Source organism: Calonectris borealis, chromosome 15, assembly GCF_964195595.1.
Source record: "Calonectris borealis chromosome 15, bCalBor7.hap1.2, whole genome shotgun sequence".
Classification (NCBI taxonomy): Eukaryota; Metazoa; Chordata; class Aves; order Procellariiformes; family Procellariidae; genus Calonectris; species Calonectris borealis.
This window is the reverse complement of record NC_134326.1, coordinates 22,209,768-22,227,896: the sequence shown is the minus strand read 5'-3', so window position 1 is coordinate 22,227,896 and position 18,129 is coordinate 22,209,768. Positions and strand designations below refer to the sequence as shown.

General features: G+C 50.4%; 1 long non-coding RNA gene across 6 annotated transcripts; it reads left to right on the top strand.

The window, feature by feature from the left end:
• The first annotated feature begins 1,783 nt into the window (after nt 1-1,783).
• LOC142088869 (uncharacterized) lies at nt 1,784-17,889 on the top strand. Of its 6 annotated transcripts, none has more exons than XR_012676050.1 (5): nt 1,784-2,484; nt 8,019-8,088; nt 8,758-12,069; nt 12,392-12,541; nt 12,987-15,422. It is a non-coding gene; the product is annotated as an uncharacterized LOC142088869 (long non-coding RNA). The 6 variants fall into 6 exon arrangements; XR_012676046.1 differs by having other exon boundaries at nt 8,019-10,015; nt 10,111-12,069; XR_012676048.1 differs by having other exon boundaries at nt 8,019-11,499; nt 11,964-12,069.
• Nucleotides 17,890-18,129: the final 240 nt, after the last annotated feature.

Below are 18,129 nucleotides of genomic sequence, written 5' to 3'. Positions count from 1 at the left end.
TTGTTTTCTCTTTGAAACTGTACCCTCTCCTTTTGCAGATGGTGCTTGTTAAGCATCTGACTTGAGGTGAGGAGTCTGTGGGCTAGCTGCATGAGTTCTGAAAACGTGAAGTGTTTTTAACTAGCTTCTTTTTGTTAGTCATAAAGAAAAGATTTGAAGGGCTAAGGCTACCTAATCATGCTGTATAATATTTGGTTGAAGAATTCTGAAACATGGTTGAAAACAGTGTATATTCGAAGTAGGTGTCTCTTGTGGGTCACCTTTTTCCCAGATTTTTTGTTGAACAGCGTGCATCGCACTCTGGCTGATTGGCTAATTAGTCTGTGGAAACTTGTCTGATGCTTTCAACGTTAAGTATTTGTAGGTGATTTTTTTGTTAAGGTCAGAAAAGTAACATTTTGTATTTTCAATACTGTTTTGATTCATTGAAGATCAGCATTTTCATGATAAAGTTTTTAGAAGGATTGTACTGCCCCTGGAGAAAAATGCAGAGAAATACTGCGTGCCACAGAATTGTGGCGTATTTAAGCCCTTTTCTTGCAATAGTAACAGGATCATTCTGAAGTCTTCAAATATGTATTTCTGTGGAGCCTGGTCTATAATTACTGGCAAATTAAGTAACCTTGGCAACTGAGAAACACTGTTATCAGACTATAATAGAGGGAGGAGGAGGACGGGTCTTCAGTTGCACCTCCTGAACTCGGGTGCTGAGTTGAAAAGGAAATGGTACTGCTTTCCAAGCCCCATTAATGCACTTTGGTAGTTTTTGCTCTTCCATGTTTACATTGATGTTTTCTTGGTGTTGTTCAATGCTCTTTTAATCCGTTTGACATAGTGTGGATGGCTTGGTGAGCAGGAGGAAGGGAAGCTTCCATGGTAGGGTTCATTCAGGCTGTCAGTGTAGATGAAATAAGCAAGTTTTGGGCCATTTATTTCAGTCCTGACTTTACCATGTAAGCCTTTCTTAAGGAAGGAAACAGTAAATTGTTTCAGCTCCACAGGAGCCTGACTTCAGGTTTTGTGCTTGCTGAGTAAGTCCTAATGTGCAGTAAGATTTTAAACTGATGTCCTTTTTCCACTGATGTGGAGGAGGGTTAATTTGCAAGAGGCTCCAGACATGCATATCTCTGACCTGGGGGTAGAATATAGCTGGGATGAGGCTTTGAAAGCTTATCTTTTGTAACCAGTGCCACCTCCTGTGCTCGATTACATCTCATAGTAGACACCCCTCTTCCTAGGGTGTTGATGTTCACATCATTGTTTCCTCTCTGCATGACAGAAAACGTAACAGTTGGTGCCATCCAGGTCAGCTCAGTAGGACTGAGGAGGACGGGAGTGAATTCCTTCCCTTGCTTCTTCCCACAGTATTTCCATCCCACACCTTCAGAGGCAAAGCAAGGACTTGGCTGAGCGTATCAGCTAAGCAATGCAAATCAAAGGCAGATGGGGGGGAAAAGAAAGTTTATATGCTGCTATAACTATAAAATCTAACTATAAAACAGTTCTATCAAAATTAGAAAGGGAAAGATTGTGTACTCTTGCTTAAGGAGTACTTCTAGCCTTTGTTAATGTCGTTATGCATTGCATTTGCTAAAGGACATACATGCTAGAAAAAAATATATGTATTATAAAAACCTGTTTAAATTCACTTTCCTTCTCCCAGTAAACTTAAAATGCACTATCAAGATGAATACGGCATCTGCAGCGAGGTGCCGAGTAGTTTTGTAGGCCTTGCAGCCTACAGACGTGTTGGTTTGAAGGGGCATGCGTCTCAGGTCCCCAGCCAGGTGCTGGGAGGTCTGTCGTTAATCGGTCTGATTTATCCTGCTCCCTGGGCTGCCCTCAGTGGTTTTGCCTTTACTAGGGAAGAGATCTTTATGCACACACACCCCTGTCTTGCTAGAGGAATGTAATCGGGGTAGTTTGTGATCTCTACATATTTGGATCAAGCTAATACTAACTGCCTATAGCTGTTGGTGAATAATTATAAGATCCATTCGCATCTTTCTTGGCACTTCTGATTTTTAGCTTTTGCACCTTAAAAATACGGCCCATAAATCTGATTCAGCCAGGCAGACCAACAGTATACATTTCTATAATGGGTCAGTTCCACATTTAGTAAAATATGTATGATACGACAAAATAAAGCTGTCTTTTAAATGAACAGAGCAGGCTTTGTCTCTGAAGTGCAAGCAGTGCATAAGTTCCAGAACTTCAGAAGCGGAGTGGGGCAGGGGATGAGCTGAGCTAGGGATTGATCTTAATAGGAAAGGGGTTAGGAGTTTTGGGGCAGAGTCGTGATCACTCCTTCCTCTTTTCACAGATTCCGTGTATCTCTTGTTAAGGAGGGCTCAGGTCCTGCGGGCACATTTTAGGACAAGATGCCTTGCACCCTAGAAGCTCCCACAAAGTGATGGTTCTGTGCACACATCAATCTCGTAGAGCTCGTAAGCAGGCTGATAGAAAGGAGAGGGGAAGAAGAAGGTAAGGAAGAGATTGCTCACAAAAAAGTGGAGTTTTCGTCTTTGTATCTTCAGGCATGTGAAGAAGAGCAGGAAATAGTTGTTAGCAAATGATACAGATATGCCTGACTCATTTGGAAATAGTGGCTACAAAACAGCAGTGTATATATACAACAGAGCAGTCTAGCTGTGTGCCTGCGTGTGTTTTACTAACAGGGTTACTAGATGCTGACACCACGCCTAGTAGGTTATTCTAACTCTGTCCTAGGACTCAGAATTACTCCTGGAAGGGGAGGGTCTGTGGCCAGGAGGCAAAGAGTGATTTGGCTTTGTGTAGTATGTGCCCAGTCCAGATGGGCATTAAGTTATCTGAGGATGTTTTATAGGTGAGTTAAGAGCTGACATGCAATCTGTAACAGAGGAAAAGGCAACTATGTTTGGCGAAGTCTGGGGGTACTTAGTGCTTATATGTGAGCATAGTTTCTCTCCTTCAAAGGCTCCCTAGAGCAGAAGGGGCACTTTACTGTGATAAAACCAGTACGTTACAAAGCACAGTGCAAGGCGCTGGGCTTTGCAGATAAGGTTTCTTCCCTAAACCAGACCACCGTCCAAAGAGCACGCAAGGAGCACAAACCCCGAGGGCTGACACCCCTGACGGGCCGCTCTCCGGAGCAGAGGAGAGCCGTGTCCCAGCTCCGTGCACCCCGCGGGGCTGGCCGCAGCCGGCTGCCGCTGTCCCGGCGCGGGGAGCCCGCCCCGCCCGCCCCGGCCCCGCTGGAGGGCGCCCGCTCCGCGCCCGCCACCGCCGCGGGCTGCCCGGCGCGGCTGCCGCCCGCCTCGGCGGCTGGAGCGGGGCCGCCTCCCGCACCGGCGCTCGCCGTGCCCCGCACCGCCGGCGCCCGCGGGCGGGGGGGCCGCGGAGGGGAGGGGAGCGGTCCCCGCGGGGGGCCGGGCAGCGGGGGTGGGATCTGCTCCGCGTAATCCCCCATGGGGGGCGGCCGGCCGCGCTCGGAGCATCCCCCCTTCCCCAGCGCGGGGGAGGCGGCGGGGGAGCCGCCACCCCCCGCTTCCTCCGTTTAAGACCCGGGCTGGCGGGGCGAGCGGAGGAGAGCGACCGCTCCGCAGCTGCCGGCGCCACTTCCGCGGCGGGGCGCGCAGCGCGCAGGGCGGGCGCTGGATGCGGGGGGAGGCGCGCGGCAGCCGAGCGGGACCCCGCGCAGCGGCGCGATGAGCGCGGGCAGCGGGGCGGCGGGCACCGCCACCTCCGCGCTCTGCCTGCTCCTCTCGCTCACCGCCGTGGCCGTCTGCCTGCTGCTGGGCGCCAAGACGGCGGAGCTGCAGGGCCGGCTGGCCGCCCTGGAGGAGCGGGGCGCCGCCGGCCCCGGGCCGCTGCTGGACGCGCTGCAGCCCCGCGTGGAGCAGCTCTTCCGCGAGGTGAGTGGCGGCGCGGCCCCGCAGCGCCCACGGGCGGGCAGCGCCCACGGGCGGGCGCGCAGGACCGGCGGGGCGAGGGACTCGGGGAGGGCGCGCCGGCCCCGCTCCGGCGCGGGGGGCCCGGGCTCGCTCCCCGTGTGGCCGGCTGCTCTTCCCCTGGGGAAAAACTCCCTCCCTTTTGCCAGGCTTTCCCCCTTTTTGCTGCCGTTGCCGTTACTCCGACCGCGGGGCGAGGCGTGGCGAAGCCTGGCCCGTCCGGTTTGGGAGAGGAAAAGCCCCCGGTGGGAAGGCGAGCAGTGTAATCTTTAAGAACATGCGACTTTTTCCCCCATTGTGCCCAGTGGCAAAGGTAACCCGAGCACTTAAATACTATTTATCCTTGGATGTGATGGACTATAATTTCCTTGTTAGAAATTTATGAACATGGTCCCTGTTATCTAGACTGGCTATCACACAGTGTCGTGTGGTCTGGCAGTGCTGAACTGATTTACGGCGGGTAGAGAAGACTAGCAACTAGTTACCTGGGAAAAGTCCCAGGGTTTTCTGAAATTATTCATTGAAGATTTCAGTGCTGAAAGATTTCTCCTACTCGGAGAACAATTATCCACACCGATGCTCTTCTCCATAACTAAACCAAATCTCTGGGAGAAGTTACGCTCGATCCCAGGTTATATTTTTTCCCCAGACTCTGGTGTTTAGGCTTGGGGCTTTTTATAGGTGAGGGGGACAGGGAGGGCTCCCATCACTCTTAGGAAACGCTTGAGGACCCCACAGCTGGTTTGCTGGGTTTGTGTAAACAGTAGTTCGTAGAAGTGCAGCAAGATTGAACACGGCTTACGGAGCTGCCTCAGGACGCTCCCAAGTGATCGGTTCTGACATCTGGGGAAGGTTTTACACTAGGATTTTATTAATGGCCTGATTGGGGTGCAAAACATGGTGCTGCATTAAAATCGTTACAGCCATGAAGCCTCAGTCGTGCAAAAATGTATTTGTACGCAGTGCCTTCCAGCTGCGAGCAGCTCCGGGGAGCAGAGCTGGTTCAGCTCCCTGGGGCGGGATGCGAGGGGGAAGGAGGCTGCTCGGGGGGGACGGCGAGACAATTCCTCCTGCCGCGTGTTACTGTTGGAGTGCCGGTGAGGGTGGTGCTGGCACCGCTGCGGCATGGCCATTCTCCTGGAAACTTGGTTGCATTGATGTGCCTTGATAAAAGGGAAATGTTAAAAAATATTTTTGTGAAAACCCTGAATACCAGAGCAGAGGGGTGCTTGTAAGGCGTGATCACAAAACCTAGTTAACGTCTTTTCTCCAGGCAGGAACTAGCCTGCCAGTTGTGGCAGTGGTTCTGTTCCAATTACTCCAATAAATGTGCTCAGCAATGGGAATGGTTTCTGTGGCACTGCCTAAGATCATGTGCAACCTCTTGCTGAGATTTAGTTAAGTGTGGAAAGCTTGTTTTGTACTGGGAACGCTCAGATGGAGATTGTACAGGGGAAAATAAAGCAAAACCACATAATTGGGTTTCTAATGCAAGAGTGAGCTTGATGAAACATTTAGTATGATCAAACTTTTGTCAATACTGAAAGCAAATTTTGAAATCAGTAAGAGATTCAAGGAATGCATGGTAGTGATTGTGCTATCTGTTAATAGTAATTTTAAATGAACTTACTCTTTTATGTTAAAGTTTCAGAAAGTGTCTGTTTCTTGACCAAACTCCTCTCCGTTACATAAGACTGTTCGCTCGTCGGGCAGCTTCTGTCCTTTCTGTGCTTGAGAGTTTCTGGAGAGCGAGAGAATATTTCCATCATCATGAACATCAACTGACGCCTGGGGTCAGTTTTTTTGTTAAATTCTGTGTTGGTCCTCCTTTGAAGTTTACCACAATATTTCAGAAGTGAAACCAAAGCTCCATACGCTCCCTGTGCATGACCTGGCATACTTCGTTCTCTGTCGCTACCCAAAAAGCATTACTCCATATACCAACCTAGGGGTTTGCTGGCGTAATTTATGGCAGAGCTGCATGTAAAGAGCAGCAGATACAACACCGACGTGCTGGCTCTGTTCCTTTCAGTGTTGTTCAAATGTTTGGCAAGTAAGAGAGGATGGGAAATAATAAAGGAAGGGTGAGTGTGTGGTTAAGGCAATGAAAGCCGATTTGGACAACTAGGATTTAGTTTCTGGCCCTGTGACAGGCATCTGTCTAACTTTGGAGAAATTGCTGATTTTTAACGCGGCGGGACCTTGCCCTTCCCGTGGCTGTTCCGTCAGCGGGACGTGCTGCAGGGTCCTGCTCTGATGCCCTCCGAAACATTTCCAACAGCGTGGTCCGAATGTGGCAGCATCTCCACTCACTCCACGTCAAAAGCCCCAATTCGAAGCGCGTCGTTTTCGTACTGGAGGGAAGATGTTAACGGGAGGATTATAGAAGCCTCCAGTTGTAAACAAAGCCGGACCCTTTTGTTCACAAAAGTTTTATTGTCCCTGGTAGGCAGAGAGTGTCCAGATTAATCAGTTTCATGACAAGAACAATTCAGTGGGAGAACGGAGGACGCGCTCCAGGATTCAGGACCGGAGCAGATCTCCTCTGCCGTTCCCAGTGATGCCTGCTGAACTGAAAGGATGGAAGAGCTTATTTTCGTTTGCTCGAGCATCTTCATCATCCAAATTACTTTAAAGTAAACACAAAAATTGAGTGACTGTAATATTTAGACTGTAAGTGGCTGTCAGAAAAGTCTCTTTAGATACTTTCTTGCCACTTTTTCTCAAGGAAAGTGTATGTGCTGCAGAAGGCAGCTGGATCCTTTGCTATTCACACTTCCCTTAGGACAACTTCTCTGTCAGGTGCTATGAAACGGGGTTGATACTTCCAGGACCTCTTAGCATCACATCCGAGCAGCTAGAAAGGAATGCATAGGATTGCAACAACAGATAAAACTACTTAATCCCCAGAATAAAAGGAAAAGAACCTAATTCATAGGTAGCCTAATTCCTGAATAGTCCACAGTGTTCAAATATTTGCACATAGACTGGGTCATCGGCTGTGTAAAATTCAAGTCTGAACACCCTGAATTCAATAAGTACTTTGAATTTTCTCTCTTTGAAATGTGGGAGCTCCAGTTATCAGATTATTGGTTTCTCTCTTGGTAAATACTTTAGGTGAGACAGGGCATTCCTGGAGGACTGAGAGCAACGATTGCGGGTGAAGATGAGATGTTCCCACCCTTGCTGGGCTGCCCCAGCCACGAAGCGCTATGCCTGAGCTAATATAACTTACCTGTCATCAGGGCTTATTAACTTGGGCTTGGCAGTCCTAAATGCAGGCACGAACATTTTGGTTGGCTTAGAGAGCAGGCAGAGTGCGCTCACATCTGTCTGCAATATGCCACGTAGACATTGCTTTAGTTTTGTGAATTTTTACGTGTTCTAGTAGCCCCACTGATGAGTTTTTCACCTTGGAGATGGAAACACTGGGCTTTTGGAAGACCTGGGAACGGGTGAGCACCCCTGTCTCGCTGGCAGTGCCCACCCCACTGTCCTTCATCTCCTCATCCCTCTCCTAAGAACCTGTAATACTCCACATAGCATGAATTTTAAGTACAAAATCAGCCAAATCAGGTCACATCTGTTGTGCAAATATCACCCTGCCGTGTAACCTCCAGGGTGTTTGGAAGCAGCTTCGCGGTGGGTTGCAGCGGGGCTTTCCCCGGGCGTTTGCCTCGCTGCCGGGGCCGGCCGTGGCGGAGCAGAGCAGAGGGGCTCCTTCCCCCAGCACTGCTCCTGCCGCCAAACACGCGAGACGATGCTGACATCTCAACACGGGGCTTGTAATAGCTGCTCAGGATGAAACCATGGTGCTCAGCACAAGTGACTTTGCGATGTGCAGAAGGAGCCTTTGCCTGCCCCGTGCGAGGGTTGTAGACTGGCCACTTGCTAAGAAACATTTAATATTTTGTGTGCTACTATGGCACGAGATATTACCCAAAGAGGCTGAACACAACAGGGCGAAACTATTACCTCTCACTGGAAGGAAGCTGCCGGATGGTTTGGCTGTTGGCATGCACGCGCAGTCTGCATTCAGATATAATGTATTCTCTAAATGGCTATTTTTATTCCTCCTCCAAACAGAAACTGGGTGAAGGACTGGCAAAGCTGCGGACGGTGAGAGAGGCTCCGTCAGACTGCATGTGCCCCCCAGGTAGGTGCAGCCGTGCCGGCACGGCCAACGCCAGACTGCCCGGGAGCCTGCCCGCTGGACCGACGCCACTGAGCTCCTCCTCTCCTATTTTATATATTCCTTGCTATCAAGGAAATGCGTTAGGAAGTGGTTTTTTCCTAGCTGATGCACTCCCTTGTGCTTGAGACAACTTCTTCCATTGCCTTGCTTTGGCCTGTTTACAGATAAAGGAGTTTGAGGTTTGGACAAAAGCGACATTTGGCTATAAGAATAAAAGAGCAAATAGCTTTACTCGGTTGTGAGCCCTGGGTGTTGGGCCAAAACAATTTAGAAGTAGTAACAGAATCACTGGGGCTTAATGCAAGTGTGATAATTAAAAGCTGCAGCCTCTCTGCCTTTTAGGAGAGTAGCGACTTCTCCAGCGCTGCCTTGCTGTATGAAAGCTGTCACTGATTGTTTAAATTTCCTCCCAGAGTTTAATGAACTTCTTAAACTGTCAAAACTTCCTGTTCTGCTGTGGAAGTGCATGCTCCTTGGAAACAATAAACAGCTTAGATTAGTTTGTAAAGGAATCTCATTTATAGAAATGCTCCGTTAAGTGCTCTGCTGTCATACTGAACGGCATGAATGACTTCGGCTGAGGCACTTCAAGCCTTTTCTTTTCTTTTCTTTTTTTTTTTCTTTTCACAGAAGTAGCAAAAGATGGGTGAAAGATGTGCAGTGCTTTGATGGGGAGAATGCATAGGCGTGTTACAAAGCCTTGCAAGCAGCAGATCGTTCAATTCTGGTTTTAAAGAAAAAAACAAACCTTAAGTGCCACATGTAGATGCATAATAGGTGAATGGGCAGTCTCAGATTTTCCTGCCATCCTGGAGATGAATCCTACCAGAGCACACAGCATTAGTCCATACTCACAGGACAAAAAAGATGGACTTTTTCTCTGTAAGATTATGTATAACAACCTCGGAAATAGTTTAATAACGATGCTTTTAAATGTGCTGCTGCAGTTGTACTCGCTGGTTGTCTCCTGGAAGGCTCCTACGGGCGCCCTGTGCGCCTCACTGCCTTACAACCAAGCCCCGTCAGCTGAGACACAAATCGTGCTTATTTTCAGCTCTTCGGACACTGGTGGTCAAATTAGTTTTCTCCCTTCTGTGCAGACCCAGCCAAGTCTGTCAGCCTCACGGGGCTCTGCGGGCTGCGTCTTGCTCCCGTCTGCGCAACTGGGGCACTCCTGGTGCGCTTAAGTGGTCAGGAGGCTTTTCCTTTGCTCTGCAGAAAGCAATTGGGATTGAAGAGGCTCCTTTGTGGCCAGGAAAGTCCCAATTCTGTTCCGGGTCACTGGGTTTGCCGGTTGCTGCATTTGAGAGATGGGGGAAGAAAGGAGGGGGAAGGTTTTCCCACGTGCTGCTGAAATACTCGTTACAGTCATTAGTAACGAACGTGAAAGTAATTTGTGAGCCGAAGGAAGGAGAAGTGCTTCCCTGGTGGGTAGGAGATGTCGTGGCATCGGTGGCTGCTCCTGGCTACCAGGTTTCGGGAGTCGAGCGCTGTGCTAAGGCGAGGATGCTCTGCTGAGCTGTCGTGAAGCCTTTCATTTTTGAGCACATCAAAGGAATCTTTACGTGTCTTTCTTTTTTTACCTCTTTCTCCTGAAGAAGGCTGAATTGCCTTCTGGTCTGTAGTTAAAGAGCTTGGTCCGGAAACATCCCAAGAGCTCGTCGCCTGTGCCAACATTTGCTGCAGAGCTATACCAGGTTGCAAACTAACAGCTAAGCCTCCATTCGCCTCTGTGCACCAAAAAAGCAGCCCCTGGGGAAGAGAGAATCCCCTCCATGGAGGGGACAGGGAGATCCTGCCCGTGGGCAGGGGGAGGTGGGGAGCATGGCCAGCATCGGCAGCCCGGGCTGCAGCCCCGCTCCTGCTTCCCGGGGGCAGCTGGGAGCTGGTGGGTACCCTAAATGCCTGGGCTGGGGGCTTTCCTCCTCCAGAAACCCCACCAAGCTTCAGATGACTTCTTTCTTATCACTGGATTTAAAGCAGGCTCACGGAAGAGCTGTCGGTGGTGGTGCTGTCGGCGTCGTCGTGCCGGAGTGGTCGCTCCCTCGCTGCCCCTTTGGGAAGAGGGGGACTCGCTGCCCCGCAGACCCACGGGCAGCGGCGGGAGCAAATCGCGCTCAGAGCCCTGGGAGCTGGGCTTGTTTTAACCAAGACCTGTTTTCCCTTGAAGCAAGTCAGTTTGGGGTTTTGTTGGGGCTTGGGGGGTGGGGATGGTCGGTTTTTTGGGGATGAATTTGATAAAAACAACTTTCTGTGTGCTAAAAGCAGTTTGGGACAAGATGAGTATGGTCCATTTAAAAGTTAAATGAGGCTCAAGTTATTTCGACTACAGCGAAGCCCTAAATTAGCGCTTGTAAAAAAGCCCCAACCAAACCCCAAACAAAACAAAAACCCCATACCTCCCCCAAAAAATCCAAACCCCCCACATCCCCCCTTCCCCAAAACCCACCCGTTTTGTGCTTTGCGCTCTGCAGTAAGTCACCTATTTGGCTCTGTTGTCATGGGTTGTCACGGAGCAGCTTGACTTCTAAAATGGGCTCCTCGGGGCTTTTCGGGGCTTTTCGGGGCGGCGGGCGGTGCGGCGGGGCTGGTGGCCAGCAGAGGGGGCCCGGCCATTTCGCCAGGGCCACAGCGGCATCCCAATCCTCAAGAAAAATGATGGTAATTTTTTAAAAAGCTTAGAAGAATTACTACCCTGGCTTTGGGCCGGGGATGCTGCAAAAAGGTGCCTCCGTAGTTGCTCTCAGCGTCTGTGCGCTGCCCTGCGTTGAGTTGTTTTGCTTTATTTATTCAACCAAGGCGGTGGGGGGGGCACGGTGACAACAACTTGGTGTCACTCTGGCTCCTTCGTGGTTTGGGCATTTCTGTGGCTGGGGGAGAGGAGAGCATCCTTGGGGTGCATCCCAGGTGCGGGTCACGCTCCGAAATGCTGTGACGGGGGGGTCGGTGACCCCGCTCCGGTGAGGAGCGCGGCCTTTTGGCCCCCCCAGCTATTTCATAGAATCATTAAGAATCATAGAATCACGAAGGTTGGAGGAGACCTCTAAGATCGTGGAGTCCAACCGTCAGACTCGGACGGGGCCGCAGCGGTTGCGTGCTGCTGGCGCCGGGCAGGCCCAGGACAGGCTGTCCCCACATGTCGGCTCGCTGCGGAACGGCAGCTCGATGTTTTTATTATTGTCGTTCCCTGAGCCAGGCCTGTAACGCTCTGCAGAGAGGCCCCTCGTCCCCTTACGTTCAGCCTCTTTCTCTGGTGGGATCCCCACACAGCCTTCGCCGCAAGATGAAATCCAGCAGGTGCAGGGCCACTTGTTCATGCGGCATTCGGGACAGCGCATGCGGCATCAGCCGCCAGCTGATGAGCACGTGGAGGTGGGTTGAAAGCGAGACTAAAACTTCATGCTTGCAGACACTTTGTTTGCAGTTGTGTGGGCTCTGACTGCCTTTTTATTTTTTTTTTAAGGAGTCTTTTTTTATTTTTCCCCCTTGTATTTTTAAGCACAGTCTTTTGAAACCTGAAGAGCAAGAGGCTCTTATTATATACAGTAGTTGCCTTGCCAAAAGTCTTCAGGGTCTGTGAGAAGGTCCCTCAAGAGCTCGAGGTGCTGGGTGCACCGTGCTAGAGCCTGAGAGCAAACGTTTCCTCTTAAGCCAAGTGAAAAAAAGGCTAAAACCAAGCCCCAGTCTGCAGAAGATGCCCTGCCCGGCAGCTAGTCCTTGCACTGTTGCAGGCTGGGGATGTGAACATCTCCAGCTCTTTGACTGCTCTTGCACTGCTTTTTTCAACGTATACGTTGTGTTTCCATGTGCCTTTTTATGTAACAGTACCTCCACAGGCTTTGCGCTCCGGAGCCTTAACTCCGAATTTCCTGGCTTCTGGATGATGCATATCCCTGTCTTCATCTTGAGTTCATGCTGAGACGGTGTCATATGCTTTTGAACGTATGTATATATTACAAAACAGTGTTAAATGTTCAGTGTAGTAATCCGATGTTCCAGTTAATATGTGACAAATATTTCCCAATAATGGCTTGGCAGCGGGAAGAGCGGAGTGGTACTCCAGCCTGCAGGACGGCGGATTGCTCCATTTCTCGGCAATTCAAACCATGTGTACTTGGGGAAGCCGATCATTTAAAAATCTTCCCTACCTCTGCAGACTCAGCAACTCCAGAGGCTCTCTTGCTGTGTTTATTATTATTTATATAATTTTTTATTATTATTATTTTTTTTATTTTCTTAGTTTTTACCCTAACTTTACACACAGGGATGAGCTTTCTCCGGCCTGCTGTGGAAGTTTGGCGCGGTATGTTTTGCGGTTCCCAGCGACTTGAAATATCAGCCTGATTTTTACTGGTGTAGATGTTGTCTTCAAGTGTCACTCGCTATCCGCCTTCTCCCTGCGTTGTCTCCCCAGGTAATTAGCACAACAGAATTTCCCTAATTGCTGGAGATCAAGGAGGCGAGGGCTCTGCTCGCTCTGCAGTCCTGACAAGCGGCAGATGTTTTCCAGCAGGCCGAGCGGGATGCGCTGAGCTCTGTTAGCGCCGGCTCTTTGTTTCGCACTCTTGCGTGATAGCAGCTCTCTCTTACTGCTCTCTTTTTACATCTTCAGTATCTGGGTCTGTACTTCTGCATTTCTGAGTCATGAGTCCTTCAGGATTGTTAAATAGACAGGGAAAAATATCAAATGAAAGCAAGTATTTCTTTTTTAAATTAGTGGTCATCTCTGCTTTTCTGAGTTGCTTTGCATCTACTGAGCTTAAATGCCTGAAGTTTTCCTTGCTGGCACATCAAGAGATGCTTTTCTACCTACTGAAACCATTGAAACTCAGTATTTTTCTGTAATTTTTACGATTTAGAATGAGACAAAGAGCTTTACAACATCTTCAAGTTCTACAATGTTTCCTGAGTCCTCCCTGCCTCGGTTTCCGAGAGGAGCCTGTCCCTTCCCCCTCCCTGCCAGCCACGGCGCTGCAGCAGGGTTTGCGTTCTCGGTCTGACGTTGCCTGCAGGAGGCTAGGACGTTGTAATTACGGCATTAATATAAACAGAATTTTTTGCACTAAACTTACAAACACAATCACAATTCTCTCCTGCACAGAAAAACCTGTGCCAGGATTTTAAAAGATGAGCCAGAAGCCAAGCGTTAAAGCACGTAAATAACGAAGAACAACTGGCTGGGAAGGACTTTTGACAAATGGCGCCATTTAAATGCAGGCACTCACTTTCTGTTTAACGTGTTTTCAAATCTTACCCCTTCAAAAATACAATCTGATGGCAGATCTTAGCAGCTTTTGGAAAAACGCTCTTTGAGCATAGAAATTACTGCTGGCTACCTTCCATCAGCTCCTTCCTGGCGACCGTTCCCCAGTCCCTTTTGGATATTTGTGGAAGGCCCCGAGGACGTCTGGAGCCGTGTCTGCACGCCACATGTGCGGAGCCGCCAGCCGCCTTCTCCCGGGAGCTACCTGGGATGGGCACGGATACCCTCCATCCTCTGACGGAAGGTCGCGGAAAGCAGCGGCCGCAGAGGGGTGGGCCCCCATCTCATCCCTGGGAGGCTTAAAGCTCTGCTAGAGAGCTGTTTCGTGGCTGCAGGACTCTGCGTTGATGGAAACCTGTGGGTTGTTTCCTTGAGTGGTTGCAATAGATGGAAATAAGCGGAGGAGAGGGAGTCTTGCTTGGTTCGGCATCTCCTCCCAGCGTACGACTCCTGCATGTGTTGTGCGCTGCAGGGTGCCAGCCGGCAAGGGGGAAGGAGCCCAAAGCCCCTCTTGAAAGTAGAGGAATGGTTTCTCGTGGCCCCGTGGGTTGCAGTGTGTCCGGAGAGGGTTGCTGGCACGGCGGCAGCAGCCGGCTATGTCGTGGCAGTGTCGGGGGACTTCTCTCATGCTGGCTTGCTTCCTTCTGTTGCAAAGGCACTTTCGGCACTGCTCTGCACCCCTGTTGAGGAGCTCGTGCTGGTGGAGGGAGCGGCAGGCGACAGCCAGGTGTGCAGCGACGGCAGGTTTGGGCCTGGGAATTTGGGGACCGCTCTCAAAGCGAGCTCCCCAGCTCGCTGGCATCCAAGGGAGGGCACGTCCTCTGCTCAACACCCATCCAAACAACACCCTACCAGATCAGCTGCTGTGTCAGCCAGCAGTGACATTTAATGTCCTACCGAGGTGACATTAAATGCTGGATGTGGCCAGGACTTTCCGAGGCAGGAAATAGCGTGGTACCAGTGTCATTCCCAGAGCTGGCAGCGCCTCTGACACGGAGGCAGAGGCGTGAGCTAAAAGGCAGTCTGGCCTCAAAACCACTGGCGCAGGAAGATGGGCCGGAGCCATCTCCCAGTGAGACTGCGGCAGTATTTATCCTGGTGGCGTTTGGTGCAGCTCCGGCGTTTGAACGCGGAGGCCCAGAGCCGTACACCAGGAACCAGCCCTTTCCCAGCAGCATTCATCTTTAGACCACTTCAGCAAAAATTAATTAAAACTGGTGACATCAATGGGAGAAGGCTTTGAAAATTTATTTTTTCTAAGTCTGCCAAAGTTATTTTGAGTGTAATGAAAACTACAAAAATAAACCTGATGACCATATCCTCTGCGAGAGCCTCTGTGTAACTTTATCTTTGTCTTGACATATGAAGTCATTTATCTAGGCACAGATATTTTTTGCTGCCTGCCTTTCCAGAGGGGAGGCTCTGAAGCAGGTTGGTTCAATGCTCGTGGACTGACTCACCTGGGAGTTTCCCATCAGCTTCCAGTTGGTTTCCTCCTCTTTCTCGTTCAAGTGATGGATTAATGTCACCCACGTGAGCAGCGACTTGGCTTTGCAGAACTGGTTATTGAAAATAGACTTGCTTGGCGCGGTACCTACTGTATCTCCATGCTGTCTCATTGAGCCGGCAGTGCTGTCATCTCCTGTCCATCCTGGGTGTAACAGGATGGGAATGTGTTTCAAACCCAGCATGCTTTAGGATGATCTTATCCTTCATGCAGTGTTGATAGAAGCAGGTTTTAGCACGGAAATGATTTTTGGGAAGTCAGCTACCGCCGATATATTCCTGAAGCAAGAGCTGCCTTCTTTCTCTGCCACCAAGAAGCTCCGGCTGATGCTTCATGGCTTGCGTTGCACAAATGCATGCTGCATAGTAAGCACGATCCCCTGCACACGTGGCTGGGAGCGTGTAGATAACAGCAGTCAAAATCAAACCGGAGCAGAGGGGCTGTATGACCGTTACGCCTCTGCTCTCGCTGCACTGGCTGGGTGTTGCTTCGCTCCTCCACAGATGCTGTTAAATAACCACCCCTCTGGCCTCTTTCAGGGAGCGCCAGCCCAGCAAAGGCTGGACAAACCATCTGCCCCACCAACCTCTGCCCTTGGCTGCCCACTTGAGAAGTCCTGGACTGTCCATAAACCTGCTGTTGTCTCCTGTTTGGCCATTCAAAGACCAGAAGCATTGCTCTGGCCCTGGTGCTGCTTGTGTGCTCCTGTTTTGTTGCTCTAAGACACGGTCGTTTGTTTTACTTTGTAGGTTGCAGGGGCAGGAGGTGTAGTGCACTTTAAAGATTCCAAGTGTATCATCTCCATCACTTGCATCACTCCAGTAAAGGCTGGAATTAATCCCCAAGGGGCAAATCTACCAGTAGCTTTTGAGTTATTTTACAGATTTCTGGGCAAGAGAGTCTCTTTCAGCTCTTGTTAAATAGAGTTTCCTTAAAGGAAGGTGTTCCTCTGAACTCCAGCACCTGAATAGCACGCCTTCACGTTGCCAAATTTGCTCGTCCTTTGACCGTCATATTTTCACGGGAGGGAGGAAGGTGAATTGGAGAGTGAGACCCACAGTTGGCTGTGGCTGAGAGTCCCGATGGGATTTTAACCAAGTAATTACGTTGCAACAGCTGCTCAGTGGGAAGTGTGGGTTGCCTGGCTTACGAGGACCAGGGTGTGAATCCAAACACCAGCCCCGAGCGTGGATCACTGCGCTTCTCTCTTGCCCCTCCGCTGCCAACCCAAAGCACAAGCCAAGCATCAATCGTGCCAGCTGGGATCGTACGTAAGGCTCCGAGTGTTATTTCAGACATAAAAGCAGAGAGATATCAGGAAACTTCTGTCTATTTTCTCAAAATATGTGTCACAGTTCACTGGGAAGATGCAAAGAGGTTAAAGGGGGAAACCTGTAAATATGGTGAATAACTTCTAGGAGCTGCCTGGAGTCAGTGAAGGCAAAGAACGAGAGTGGGTCACACCTCCAAAAAGTTTGGGAAAAAATGTGTTTGGATCATTAAACATTTGTATAACAGAACTTCTTGGGGCGTTGGCTTGAGCGAGCTGTTCAGGTAAGCCAGCGGTGGGGAGGAAGGAGGCAGGATTTTCTTTTGCCGAAGGGTTTCTGAGCTGAAGCTGCAATAACCCGGGTGAGTGGGAATTTTACAGCATGAAAATCCTACTTTTGTCAGAGTCTTTAGTAGCTGCTGAGCTTGGTGCATCCCAGTCTTAATCCTGAGCATGGACCAGGGTTTACCTTTATTGCAGCAACTGGCTGCCTGGATCACAGTGAAATTATTTAACTTACCATGGCTGGTCCGCAGCGCGCCCGGACCTTGCTCCGTGGGAAGGCAGTGTGGCACCAGCAGGTTTGTCCCCAGATGTGCTAAGGGGGTGGCAGGTCTCCTGCACCCGTGTGACCGAGTACTCCTGCATCCTCATTTTTCATGAAGCCGGTCTGGCTGTAGGAAATCACTATTCCTGTGCAAAGCTATTTTAAAAGCAGCCGGTGTGGAGGATTTGGCTACGGGTTTGTCCGTCCGTGGCTGTGAGGAGTCTGGAGACAGCATTGCTGCAGCGGTGTCCCTGGGGTCCCCTGGCCCCGGGGTGCTGGGTGGGGTGGCAGAGACGCGGTGGCTGTACCTGGCTGGGGTTGGTGCTGGCTGTGCAGGAACCGCCGTTGAACCGACCTCGCCACGCGCGTGCACGAGGTACACCCATCTCTGAGTGACAGGTCCTCGTGGTGACACACTGCAAGGACAAGTACCATGAGGAGACAGATTCAGTTGCCGAGCTTTTTTTAATTGCACCTGTCCTGCCATGATAAACTAGACAGTAAAAAGGCTGGATTTCTTTCTGCTTTTCTAAATCGGACCCAAGAGGCAACAGTTCTCGTCATTTCCCGGCTGTGGCCCCGTGGTAATCCCACCACCTGTATGCAGCATCCAGCCGCGGGGGAGGCGATGGTCGCTGCAGGCTGTGGCTTTCCACCCCCAGCACGCGTATGGTGGGCGCAAGCGTTTGCGTTAATGCAGCCTCGCAGGTTGCCATCACACGGCTCGGTGACCTAATTAAACCTCCACCTGTTCTTCGTTTGTCACCATCAGTCTTTGTTTTATCATGCGGCAGAAGATACGCTGGTGCCAGGATGCTGCCGGACACTCGGATCTGGCAGCCTGTGCAAATACAGCGTGCTGCTTGGGTTTCATCCCTGCGGCCCGTGGGTCGAGCTCGCAGCCTGGTGTACGAGCGAGGCAAAGAGCTGCTGGAAATGCAGGGGACGGCAGGTCCTGGATGTCCCCTGCCCACCCAGCACGTGCTCGTTTGCTTTTTTTAAGGTAACATAGTGGGGCAAGAAGGAGAAAAAACTGCACGTGCAGACAGGGGGCTCACGGGGGGGTCCAGCGAGCCTGTCACTGCGTTAAATGCTAATTTGGTGCCAGAAGTCCACTTTTTTCTACAATTGGACTTGGGGAGATATTCGTGAAAGACCTCACATTCACCTTGTAGGCCATACTGAATCTTGGTTGGGGTAGGGATTTGGGGCTGCGATGGTTGCATTTGAAGCTGTTGTTCATGTTTCTGACACACTTTTAAATTTGGTCTATTTGTGTAATTATTTATTGAAGACATTAAGAGAACTTGGCGTCTGCTGAACGGCGGCTGCCCTTTATGGTTCATTTTTTCAGAATGATTGCAATCATGACAAGACTTGAAGGCCAAGAAAAGCCAGTCTCTACCTGGGGATGG